The sequence below is a fragment of the Marmota monax genome, unplaced genomic scaffold (genome assembly GCF_021218885.2).
Source record: "Marmota monax isolate L192 unplaced genomic scaffold, Marmota_monax_Labrador192_F-V1.1 WCK01_AAM20220418_F8-fsc00001, whole genome shotgun sequence".
NCBI classification, from domain to species: Eukaryota; Metazoa; Chordata; class Mammalia; order Rodentia; family Sciuridae; genus Marmota; species Marmota monax.
In genome coordinates, this window is record NW_026693777.1 from 28,116,645 (window position 1) to 28,129,730 (window position 13,086).

The following is a 13,086-nucleotide window of genomic DNA, read 5'->3' on the forward strand; positions in this document are numbered from 1 at the left end:
TTAGTAGCTTAGAAACTGCTTTAAGGCTGGGGTGTGGCTCAGTGGTAGAGCATTTGTCTAGCATGCATGAGGCCCTGGCTTCAACCCCCAGTACTGCAAAAAAAAAAAAAAAAAAAGAATGAAAGAAAGGAACTGCTTTGAGCCACTACTTTCTCATGCTCAGAATAGGTATAAAAGCTGACCACCTCCCACAGTTGTGAGGGTTTTTTATTGTTATTATTATTAATGAACTTATAAGAATCGACCATGCCTGTCATTCTTTTAAGTACTTCACAAATATGAATTAACTTAATCCTCATAATAACCTTATAAGATAAAATTATTAATATTCCCTTTTTCATGTCCCTGAAACATAGGCCTACACATGGCTAGAAAGTGATAGACCCAGGATTCAAAGCAGACAGCTGGTTCCTATGTCCAAGCTCTTACTCAAGCTACTGACTCCAATTTAAGTCATGAAAAGTCCATGACATGATGCCTCACATGTTGACGAGAAGTGAAAAAAATAGTCACATTTATTACTAGAGAAAGAGCTAGCACTAGAACTCAGGTGTCCTGGTGCCCAGGTTCATTCCTTTATAACACATTGTGTGGGTGACTTTATTCAGAACGTCCCTAGAAATAATGGGAAAATGACAAAAAGAAGCATCCACTGTCTCTGCAGAAAAACCAGGCCCAAATGATTCTGAACAAGAATTTCCCAAGCACAGGGAAGGATTCATTACTTGTCAGTCAAACCCATACCAGGACATGTTCTGAACTCCTTCATTTCACTGGAATTTGACTAAGTCGAGTATTGCTTAACCCAAGGGGATTGCAAGTCAGTGTGTGCCGGGTTCTGTTCATGACTAAAAGGCTCAGGGGTTACTCCAGTTGAACTGGGCTAACTGGGCTGTGCAAAACAACCACACAAGAGACACAAATACCTTTTTCATTGGGGTCACTGTGATGGCTCCTCTGACCTTAAGGGTTCTCAGGAAGAGAGAGAAAGAGAGAGAGAGAGCATGCGCTGACCCCTTTTATTGAGGAGAAGCTATTCAAATGAGGCAAGGGGTCAGTTTCAGGGGGCTAAGTCTAGCTTCATGATGTACACTGTCAGCAGGTTGACTGACATCTGGGTAGGCCACACCCAAGGGCCTAAGAGAAGGGGACACACACAAGGCACTTCCATGGAAGATTCTATCCTCAACATGGCAAGGGGTAATATTACAAAGGAACAGGTGAGCTTAGCTCTACCCTGAGGCTGTAGGAAGACACACCATGCACGAGACACCAACTCTCGAACCCAAGAAGGTTGGGGAAAGCTCTGCTACGTTTCTGTGACTGAGCGCCTCAGCACCCAGCTGGGGAGTGTGACTCAGTCACGTGCAAGGTTGATCTCCCACAAGTGTGTTTTAATCAGCTTTTTCGCTGCTGTGACTAAAAGACCCAATCAGCACAATTGTAAAGGAGGAAGGGCTTAGTTAGGTGCTCATGGTTTCAGAGGACTCAGTCCATAAGTGGCTGGTTCCATTCCTTGGGGCTCAAGGTGAGGCAGGACATCGTGGCGGAAGAGTATGGCAAAGGTACGCAACTCACATGATGATGAGGCAGCAGAGAGAGAGTCTACTCACCAGATGCAAAATATATACCCCAAAGCCACACTCCCAATGGCCACCTCCTCCAGCCACACATGACGGGCCTCCAGTTACCATTCAGTCTATCCCACGAGGGATTAATTCACTGATTATGTTAAGGATATAACCCAATCATTTCTCCTCCAAACCTTCTTAAATTGTCTCAAACGTGAGCTTCTGGGGAATTCCACATTTAAGCCATAACACAGTGTTTAGTAACCTTTCTACTTATGTAAAGAAGTTTCACTCAGTTTTGTAGTTGCAACAATTTTATATGGTGGCAGCTTACCATGGGCATCCAAAAACATGACATCATAACTCCAGACCATGCTGGCTTTCCATCAGACTGGTTCATGCAGCTCAGTAGCAGCAATCAATCATCTCCGTTCAACAGCTGTGAAGTATATTGGTAGCATCACTTTAACTTCTAAGTAAGGAGGTCTCCACTGTGTGGAAATGGATATCCTCCTCAGTAGGCTCTGTAGAAGAGCCAGAGGTGGGGTAAAGGTTGTAGTGAGCAGCCAGGAGGTCAGTAAAGCACAGGCCAACTGTGGGAAAGGAAGTTGTCCCTCTTTCCGGGAAGGGCCATGTTATCTTCTTCATGGTACATTTCTCCAGAGCATATTTTGGCTTCTAAAAAAACAACTTCTGCTTCCAGGGAGATTTTCTTCAAAGGTTAGGACTCAAAAGGCTTCGGTTGAGACTTCATAATGCATGTGATGATAAAGACAATTATAAAGACAATTACAGATCGGCAGCTGCAAGATCTAAAATGGCCACTACTCTTCTCTTCATTTGTGCCTGCAATAAAACTCATTAAGAGCTTAATGAGAATTTAAGGATTATTTTCTCTATGTTATTCTGAAGATCTGGCACTAATTAGAAGCCCAGAGTTGTTTCCCCAGAGCCTGGGGCAAAAAAGAAGAGAAGTAAGAGTAAGATATCCATTCTTCCAATTAACACTTACAAGGGCTATGATAAGGAAGGTTCTGCACTAATTGTGTGGAGGTGGAGAGGGTGAGAGTATGTATAATCGCTACCTTTCAGGACTTTATTTACTGCACATGATAAGACATGGAACTAGGTTCTCAGATAAGTCAAAAGCGAACCTGGATTCAATTCCCACTGCATGCACCCTGTGTGACTCTCTCAGCTCCATTTCCTCACTATGAAAAGGAGGGTAATGTAGGCCTGTCCTCATAGCATTGCTGTAGGAGCTAAACAAAATTGAGTATTTAAAAAGTTCTGTGGTGTGCCTAGTGCACAGTTGGAATTCGTTATGTGTTATTGGATATTGCTATTATTAAAAATAATCCAGAGCAGATGAAAATCACTTCAATCATGAATATTCATAAAGGTAACAGTTAGGTTTTTGAATAGGGATACACTTTGAAGGATTTGGACTTCTGTGAGATTGGAAGTTTTACAAAATATTTGAAAAGAATAATATTTATGTGGTCTCCCAAAATTATGATTATTCTTCTCTTCAATGCTGTGGATATGCCACCCTGCCTCTAGATTGTCCCATGTACTGTCTACTCCCTGGGCTCTGGACCTCCATGGCCATCTTTCCTAGGGTCATCTCCCCTCAAACACAAAGCAGTTTTCCTGGATCTTTCTGCTACCCTGGCCACAGTGCTATCTATGCCACATTTCCACTCTTCACAGTTAGCCTTAAAATTTTTCTTGAAAACTCGCCTCTCTTATGCAGAACTTAACCTGTTTTCTGGAACAAACCAATGTCACAAATTAGATCAAAAATCTAGACAACGACTTTTCTCTGTCACAGATATTTCCATTTCCCCAGGAACATTTAGGGGTGGAGGAAACAGATGTTAAGAATTCTTTGTTTGGGCTGGGATTGTGGCTCAGCGGTAGAGTGTCCCCCTAGCACGGGCAGGACCCGGGTTCGATCCTCAGCACCACATAAAAATAAAGGCAATGTATTGTGTCCATCTACACCTAAAAAATTTAAAAAAAGAATTCTTTGTTATTATTGTTTATTATTATTATTATTATTGCTATTATTATTATTATTATTATTATTATTATTGGCCTCTTGCTTTGTGGCATGGAGGAGTCCATGAACTTTTCTCTGGACCCAGATGTCAAGGAAATGTAGTGATGATGCAGGGGAAATGACAGGCACCACCAGAGGACCAGCCTCAGGGGAACAGCTGTACCAGCTCAGCTCCAGGCTGTCCCTGCATAGTGCCAAACCCCAGGACACACCTGAGTGTGGCAGAGTAGCAGGCCAGGCAAAGGGTTAAGGAGAAAGAGTGTGGGGGGATGTCATCAAGTCCCTTGGTGCTTTGGGATCTATTTTGCGCCTGAACCAGAGTCTCATTTGACATTAATGGAATTGGAAGCTGGAAGTTTCTTTGGTTGTTTGGGACCTGAAGCAGCTGGCATGGAAATGAAGAGGGACCCAGCATCATCTGAAATAAATCCGGTATGTGCAGGAAAGGAGGGGCTGCCCCACAGCTTGGAAGGAAGGCGGTGTCCTCCAGTAAGGAACTCTGTGCCGGCATCTCGAGTCTTGACCTGGCTGCCCAGCGTCTGCGGTTTTCGAGCCTAGTTATTAGCTTCACATGAACCTGAGGTTGGAAAACCTCCACCATCCTGGTCTGGGGAAGCAGGAAGGGAGCCTGCCTCTTCTTCATATCTTTGTAAAAGGTGGTCAAAGCTGTCTAACGTCTGAACCCTCTTAGTTCAGGCTCAGTACCCTGACAGGATTTAGCATAGCCACCCTTTAATCTGGCGTTGAAATAGTTCTATCACCGACTGGGGATGTGGCTCAAGCGGTAGCACGCTCGCCTGGCATGCGTGCCGCCCGGGTTTGATCCTCAGCGCCACATACAAAGATGTTGTGCCCACAGAAAACTAAAAAATAAATATTAAAATTTCTCTCTCTCTCTCTCTCTCTCTCTCTCTCTCTCTCTCTCTCTCTCTCTCTCTCTCTCTCTCTCTCTCAGAAAAAGAAAAGAAATAGTTCCATCCCATTATAGTTGAATGTGAGATCACAGGCTTAGGGAATGTAGAGCACTCACCCAGCATGTGAGAGGCCCTGAGTTTAATCCTCAGTACCACACACACACAAAAAAGCACAAACTTTAAAGTATCACCCCACTGGTTATGAGGAGAGTGTGCAGCCTTTCATTGGAGGGATCCACATGCCCTCCTGTTAAGCCTTTGGCCTAACTCCCAGTTTACAGCATATCCAGAGACTGGAGAAACAGGTCCCGCCAGGAGGAACCAACCAGGCAGATCCAAACTATGGGACATTCCACAGGAGAATAATTCCAGTCTCTTCAACAAGTTAGTAGCATGAAAAAAAGGTGGGAGGATTGCTCAAAATTTAAAAAATTGACATTTTAGAGCTATAAAACCAAACCCAAGACAAAACAAGCTGTGGGGTGAGACAAACAGGGTTCACATCTTGTTTTGACCATGTAGCCTTAGACCAGTTGCACAACCTCTCTGAACCTAAGGGAGTAAGTTTCAGAGATATTAAGCAACTGATCTACTTCATAGAACTATTGTTCAGATGAACTGGGAAAATTCTGGAAAGCCTTTAGCATAGAGTGTTTGCAAACTAAGTACTCAAAACCATCAGCTCTTGGAGATTAGTGGGTTGGCCTTTGCCTGCCTGTGGAGCACCCTGGGTCTGGGGCCATGGTGGCCTACCTGCTTACATACTTACCTACTTTCCTGCTTATCATGATGGGCTTCTCCACATTGGATGCCTATAGTCATGCACTGGGGACTGTGATCTCCCCAGGCACTCTCCCCATCACATCCACACACTTCTTAGGGTGAGGCTAGAGCAGCAACCAAGGTCTGCTTGTGAGGAAATATGTAAGAACATGTTTAGCAGTCACTGTTGGGCCCTGCCCCATCCCCTGGAACTTTCCTATTTCAAGGCAGTTGCTGGCACATACATCTCTCTACCTCAAGGCTTTCTCTACCTGTTGGAGCCTTCCCTGATCTCCAGAAGTGGTAGGGAATAAACACCCCTCTGCTTCCTCCCCTCAGGAGTTCTCCACCAGTGACAGCCATTGGAGAATAGGTGTCCAACACCCTTACCCCTCTGGTGAGATATCTCTGACACAGAAACAGTGGAAATAGTGTATTCCACACTGTGTCTGAGAATTTGGCAGCAAGAGTAAGTTTTTCTCATATCCACCAACAAACTGGATACCCTCTAGACTAGCTTTATTTGCCTTCCCCTGAGTTATCCCCTACATCTGTTGCCTCTGTTTCCAGGATGATCACCCAAATAAACTACCTGCATGGAAAGCTGTCTGAGGGAACCAAAACTAAGATGGCACATACATGAGTTTGGATTGTACACTGAGGGCAGTGACAACTGATGAGGTACTGACTAAACTATAGTTCACAGTGTTCTTCTAGAGATCTGAGCTATCTTGCTCTTGCCTTTCCACCATCAGTGTTAGAGTTTGAATCCAATCAGAGCAGCAAGTGCCATGCCTCATTCTCCACAGTTACTCCCAGAGCAGCACCAGGCACAGTGGGCTCCCTCCAGCCTCCCCTCCACAACAGCCTCCTCACCTTGCTTCCCACCAGGAGTGATGGCTATGAAGCTGGCACCCTAGAGGCCTTGGTTACCCAGAGACATGTTGGCTGCTTGGAAATGCCTGAAGTTTAAGCATCCAATCCTGCAGAGGGCATCACTTCTGTAATAGAAAACATCTAGAAGAGGTGAAGCTCTGGACAACACCTGACTGACTGCCTGTGAGTTCTGAGCCCGGGGATCAAAGTTCAAAGATCAAAGTTCAAAGCCTCAGCAACCTAACTTCTGCAGGATCACTGAGAAAGCCCTGGAAAAGACCCCCAAAGACTGCACTGCTTCTATCAAGAGAATCCTAAACTCTCTACCTTGCCCATGAACACCTGTGCCTATGGACATGCTGAGGAGGCCCAGAACAAGTCAAGAAGCAATAAGAACAGGCAGCAGGACAAATGGCAGCAAGGCCTTGAGCACCGCTCTTGGAACTACTTCAGAAAGAGTGAGAGTCCAAGCTGGCATTATGGTAGAAGTGGAGCCGAGTCCCTGACACTCTTGTGTAACGTTCTGCTCCCTTCTCGCGAGACGTAGTCAGAATAAACAGACTGAACACACTGTTCTATTGTCCTATATTCCTGAAGCTAGCTACTCCAAGATCTATGTCCTTTACCAGGCTGCAAATTGGTAAAAAGGAAGCAAGCTTAAGATCAGCAAACCTCTTGCTTCTCTCCTTTAGCAATCATGCAGATTTGCTTTCTTCTGCTATTAAAACACAAAAACAAAGAACTGGGGGATAGCTTAGTGGTAGAGCACTTGCCTAGCATGTGTGAGGCCCTGGGTTTGATTCCCAGCACCACCACCAAAAAAAAAAAAAAAAAAAAAATTCTATGACATGGATTGTGAGGCATAGTGGCTCACATCTATTATCCCAGCAATTTGGGAGGATCAAAGTTCAAAGCCTCAGCAACTTAGTGATACCCTGTCTCAAAATTAAAAAAAAAAAAAAAAGTCTGGGGATGTAGCTCAGTGGTAACGTGGATTCAATTCCCAATACCAAATAAGTAAATAACCCAGAAAGCAAACACATGCCAAAACTTGCCCTCCAGAACTCCAAAAGAGATCATAGAGTTAAGATTGGATGTCATCAATATAACTTCTGCCCCAAGGAAAGTAATAACTAGGGTCTGAGTGGTCACCCAAGTACACCAATAGAAGCTCAATCACAGGTCAAAGGAACCCTCTGTCCTCACTGCTTTGCCAAGTAACCTGAACTGCCGCAGTCTGGCTGGGCACAAATCAGGAGCCACTTGTCAAAAGAAACGAACTTTATTTTTAGAACCACACAAGCCAAACAAAACAGCTCCTCAGGAAAAACCCTCAGATCCCAACTGCCACCACCGTCTTCCCACAAGCCTCTCAACCTCCCCCACTCCTCCTGCTCTTGAGGCCTATTGGCTGGGTCGTGTGGGCGGAGCCAAAAAGTTCCCCAATGAGCAGCTCCGTAGTCTGAAAGGGCGGGGAAACAGCCCAATGAGCATGACTGCAGAGGAGCCAATCAGCTAGATGTTGCTGGGGCTGCTGTGATCCAATCATCAGCTGGCAGTCTGAAAGTCTGCTGGGGCCCCTTCGGCTGTGGCTTTCAACACTGAACCAAGTCTGGGACCCTAGGCCACCTGAACAAAGAATCCCATTGCTAGGCAGAGGGCCAGAGTAGTAATAATGTTTTTGTTTTGTTTTGTTTTGTTTTGTTTTAAGAGAGAGAGAGAGAGAGAATTTTTTAATATTTATTTTTTAGTTTTTGGCGGACACAACATATTTGTTTGTATGTGGTGCTGAGGATCGAACCCGGGCCGCACGCATGCCAGGCGAGCGCACTACCGCTTGAGCCACATCCCCAGCCCCAAGTAGTAATAATGTTATCTTGGTATTTCTTGGCATTGTATTTGATGAGAAATACAAGAAAAAACAAGGAAATGAGCTGGTCTCTTCTTTGGTGTCCTCTAAATTTCATACTGATGTGATTTTTCAATACCCCAAACAAAGACTTTCCCAGGGCAGGGTTACTTCCTATCTTGGATCAGCTGAAATGTTTTAAAACTCATAGCTGATGGTTGATATCTCTGGAACTCAGGAACTGGCACTGTCCAGGCTGACATTAGTTCTGTGACAACAGCTGAATCTTTGCTCTGAACTACCGTGAACTCTAGAACATCTGATTCACCATACTCCTCTCTACCCTGGTCTTATGCTCCCTTAGCAGCTAGAAGCTCATATCTCCATTTCTGGGTCCACAATTTAAATTTACCAAAAAAAAAAAAAAAAGAGAGAGAGAGAGAGAGAGGCAAAAAATCTGGCAGGCATTAGTAAGAGGAGAATTTTTCCTTTAGGAGAAAAATACATATTAATTATATGCTGAGTGACCATTAGACCAGATAGAGACCATCTACTAAAGGTTAAATTTCAGTGTAAATGAGATAGAGGAGGAGAAGGAGGAGGAGGAGGAAGAGAAGGAGGAGAAGGAGATAAAGGAAGGCAATTTTCTAAAGACGTCTTAAAAAGTATTATAACTAGATTGATATTCCCAATGGGAGAGAAAATATACAAAAAAATTCTTTCATCTAAATTAATCCATTAGCAATGCATTTTAACAAATTTATCCACTGACTGTATTCAGAGTAGCATAGGCATGTGACAGCCTGATTTTAGCATTTAATTCAATGATGTACTTGCAGAGTATATTTAAAGGGAAAAGATACAGATTTCATTCAACAGAACTTTATTATTCTCATTATTATTGTTACTATTTGGTACTGAGGATTGATCCCAGGGGCACTCTACCACTGAACTGCAACCCCAGCCTCCCACCCATTTTTTTTTTTTTTGAGACAGGGCCTTTTAAGTTGCTGAGGGCTTCATTAAATTGCTGAACCTGCCCTCAGACTCCTGCCTCAGTCTCTCAAGTTGCTGGGATCACAGGTGTGTGCCACCACACCAGGCTCAATTGATCTTATTTGGCAGTTTATACAAGAAGCTTCAGAATGTTTTTTTTTTCCACCTGCTTTGCTTCAGTGCTTCTAAACTAGATAGGTCTGCTGCACTGTCACCTTCACACCCAATGTTTAGATAAATACAAAGAAGAATAATCCCTGGAAGGAAAATGAAGGTTCACTGTGCTTAGTTTGCATCCAAACACATAATTCACATTGATGAAAAGACTCCAGTGATTGCTTATCCATTACAGATCAATTGCAGATGAGGCTTTAACTTTATTAGAAGCATAATTTAGGAATCCTGTAAACATTTAAGATTTAAAACCCACCGATGGAAAGCATAATCATTAACCTATGTGTGAAATTAAATCTAACCCTAAGGAATATTTATGTGCACATTGAAACTCCACCTGAGACTTTTCCAAGAAAATTATATACTAGGGGAGTATAAGGCAATTTAACCAACCTGGCTCCTGGAAGCTACCATCCTATCCTAAGGAGTGTCACCTTAGTGTTTGTCATCTGCTTATTATAGTTGGCTGTGGGAGACCCACTAGCACGTGACTGAGTCCATTCCCCTAGGGTTCACGTGTCTGTGTCTTCATGCCTGGGTGTGTCTTCCTACAGCCCCAAGGGAGGAGCTACGCTTACCTATTCCTTTGTAATATTACCTTGCCCTGTTTGGGATAGAATGTTCCATGGAAGTGCTTTTTGTGTGACCCCTTCTCTTACTGTGCCCTTGGGTGTGGCCTACCCAGATGTCAGTCAACCTGCTGACAGCAGACATCATGCAACTAGACTCAGCCCCCTGAAACCTGACCCTTTGTCTCATTTGAATAGCTTCTCCTCAATAAAAGGGGTCAGTGCGTGTTCTCTCTCTCTCTCTCTCTCTGCGGACCCTTAAGGTCAGAGGAGTCGTCACAGCCCACAAAGAAAAAGGTATTTCTGTCTCTTGTGTGGTTATTTCGCACAGCCCAATTAGCCCAGTTCCCCTGGAGTGACCCCTGAGTGTTTAAGTCTCGAGCAACCCGGCAGTTGGCCCTCAGTATCCTCAGGTTGTGCACCCACAGATCCAACCAACCATGGATTGAAAATATTTTTTTTTAATTGTCTGAATATGTATAAACTTGTTTCTTGTTATTATTCCCTAAACAATATGGTATAACTACTCTTTACATAACATTTATATCATATTTATATCATATTGTCCATTATAAGTAACTTTGACATGATTTGAGGTATAAAACAGCACACATGTAGATTATATACAAATACTATGCCATTTTATATCAGGATTTGAGCATCCATAGATTTTGGTACTAGAACCAATCCCCCACAGATATAAGTGGCAGCTGTATAAAACATCCAATGTGGTTACCTAGAGCCTATTTCAAAAAGAAACTGATCCGCCCAGTATTAGTTTGTTTAAACTTTAAGATTTATTACGATTAACTCTCAAATGGTTCTATGGTTATCTATATGTAGCTACTTACAACAGAGTGCTACTGTGGTACTGGTTCCCTGTTTGATTCTCACGGTAGCTGGTGAGCTATCAAATAAATTGGTCTTTCTCTACCAAAAGGCACATTCTTTACCATAGGCAACCACCTTACAAGGTGTAGGGCTAGAAGAGTGTGGATGACTCTGAAAGTCCATCAAAACCAAGGCAAAGCAGCTAAATCACAGTCCTATGGACAAAGGTAGGCAAATGTTTATACCCAGCAAGAAAAACTCCTCTCTTGCTGGCTTTGACTAGATAATTAGGCTATAGAAGGCTTTAAGGAAATTTCGAGAGCACCTAAATCTCTCTGTGATACCAAACTCATACCTTAAAGCCCTGGATCTTGTCTCTTGTCCTTTCAAATGTAAAATTTTCTTTTATTAGAAAGCAGGAAAATCCACATATCTCATTATGAATGTGTATTAACTTTCTATAGAATCTAAATCCACTAAACAAGATGACTTAACAGTTTTGCCCCAAGGCTAGTTTGGAGTGAATCAAAAACAAAAGCTGAGATTTCTGACTGAGAAATCTGACTTGTAGCTTTTTGCCTCAAAGCTAGGCTCACCCTGTCTTGACGGAGGGCAACTCCTTATACCAGGTGAGACAAGTCCCAGCACTCTGAGCTTGTGCAAGGCAATTCTATGGGAAGTGCCAGGTCATGCTGCCTGTGGAGCTGCGCCAGGCTGGGGGTTTACTGTCCTCACATGTGGAAATAGCACACAGGGGCTGTTAGCCCCTGCTCTCCCCCTTCCCTCTGGGGTCTCACCACCTTCTCTTTTATCTGTGCTTTTGTCTTAATAAATTTTACTCTGGGTACTATCTTCAGCTTCAGAAAAAAATGTGGCTAATCCTTTCTGAGCTTCATCTTGAGACATTTATAAACTTGTATTCTCATTCCATATTTGTGAATTCTAGTACAAATAACACCCTATTTATTATTTTTGCATTTAATAATGTGTATTTATAGTCATTCTTGAACTGCAGGGGGGTGATTATTATAAAGGATTATGGGTAGTCTTGGGAATGGTCAGGTTTGGGTAGATAAGAGCTTTTTAATGATAATGTGTGCCAACTCTAGTGGTTAACGAACTACATCTATGTCTAAGTCTATAAGTGAGATTAAATTCTCATTTTTCTCTTAATGGAATTAAAAATTTTTACCATGATGCTTATAAAATCCTTTCAACAGATGAAATTTTTTTAAAATGATAGTTCTTCAGCACTATTGTTTATTCAGGTAAGTAGACTCAATTAATTAACCCTCCTTTATCCTCACTGGATTTTCTATACTTAGGTGTAAAATTCTTTTTACACATAGAACATATCTATTTCAATGAATTTCTGTCAATGGGCAATCAGGACTATCCCATGCACATGTGGACATACAGCAAATCTTCCTTAGGAGGAAGAGGACACTGGTCCATGCCTTGGGGGAACTGACTACTTGCCAGGTAGTGTTCTAAGAGCTATAAATGGAATCAAGCTCTTCAATTTTCATGAATATTATTATTAACCCTATTTTACAGAGCAGGAGGACACTGAGTAATCTATGGAAGTCACAAAGCTTGGAAGTGGCCAGGAATAAAAAGAGAATAAAAAATGGCCAGAAACACATTTTCATTTCTTAATTATTTCCTCATCAACTAAGCTGGTTCCTCAGTAAAGACTTATATTCCCCACAAATATAATTTCCCCAAGTTTAATAATAGTAAAGCAAAAAATGAGAGCAGAATCCTTCTGTTGACTCTCAAGACTTTCCAAAAACCATGTTATCCCCTTAGCAAATGGATTTTGCAAAAATAAAAAATATATATTTTAAAATTTCTCTATGAATACATGATGGAAACATATGTAATCTATGATCATGAGCAATTAAAATCTGACAGTGAGTCTTGTTTTTAAGTATAAAACATAAAATAAAAATCACCCATAGCCCCACCATGCATAAATCACTACTCACCATCCAGTCTTTTCTTCTGTTTTTTAAAAATGTAGTAAATAGGCTGGCTTTGAAAACAGATTTTATTTGGATAATTTATTCAAGATATTTTTTCCCTTGTCTGGGGTGGGAGGATCCTATTGTCTTCCTGCCTTCCCTCAATGTAGTCCTTCAAAGGAAACTGAAATCATTGATAGAAAAATCAAATGAAACTTTGGCCACCCCACTGCTTCTTTTCCTATTTGAAAAACATATACTCTGATTCAAATTAAAGATTAGCAAAACTCTCCATAATTAGCATGCATTCCCTTATTTCCAAAGATGACTTAGCTATTCTTGATGACTAGTCCTTACAAGGGTACCTGCAATGAAAGGGTCAAGTTTAAGTCTTCTCTAAATCTCTGCTCTCCGTCTCTGTTAATGTCCTTCCTGGTGTTAGACATTTGTTTAATGATCAATAGTGGTTTCTATTCCTACAGCTGTGTTTTTCAGAGAGTAGCATAACCAAG

At 42.3% G+C, this 13,086-nt stretch overlaps 2 long non-coding RNA genes across 3 annotated transcripts; one reads left to right on the top strand and one right to left on the bottom strand.

Moving 5' to 3' along the window:
* Nucleotides 1-616: 616 nt before the first annotated feature.
* LOC124104727 (uncharacterized) lies at nucleotides 617-13,016 on the bottom strand. 2 transcript variants are annotated; one of them, XR_009228375.1, is made up of 5 exons: nucleotides 12,940-13,016; nucleotides 12,599-12,758; nucleotides 6,189-6,313; nucleotides 5,320-5,456; nucleotides 617-2,319 (listed from the first exon to the last, which is right to left on the bottom strand). It is a non-coding gene; the product is annotated as an uncharacterized LOC124104727 (long non-coding RNA). The 2 variants fall into 2 exon arrangements; XR_006855498.2 differs by having other exon boundaries at nucleotides 12,599-13,010.
* LOC124104728 (uncharacterized) lies at nucleotides 3,954-6,761 on the top strand. The gene is made up of 2 exons (XR_006855499.2): nucleotides 3,954-4,068; nucleotides 5,883-6,761. It is a non-coding gene; the product is annotated as an uncharacterized LOC124104728 (long non-coding RNA).
* Nucleotides 13,017-13,086: the final 70 nt, after the last annotated feature.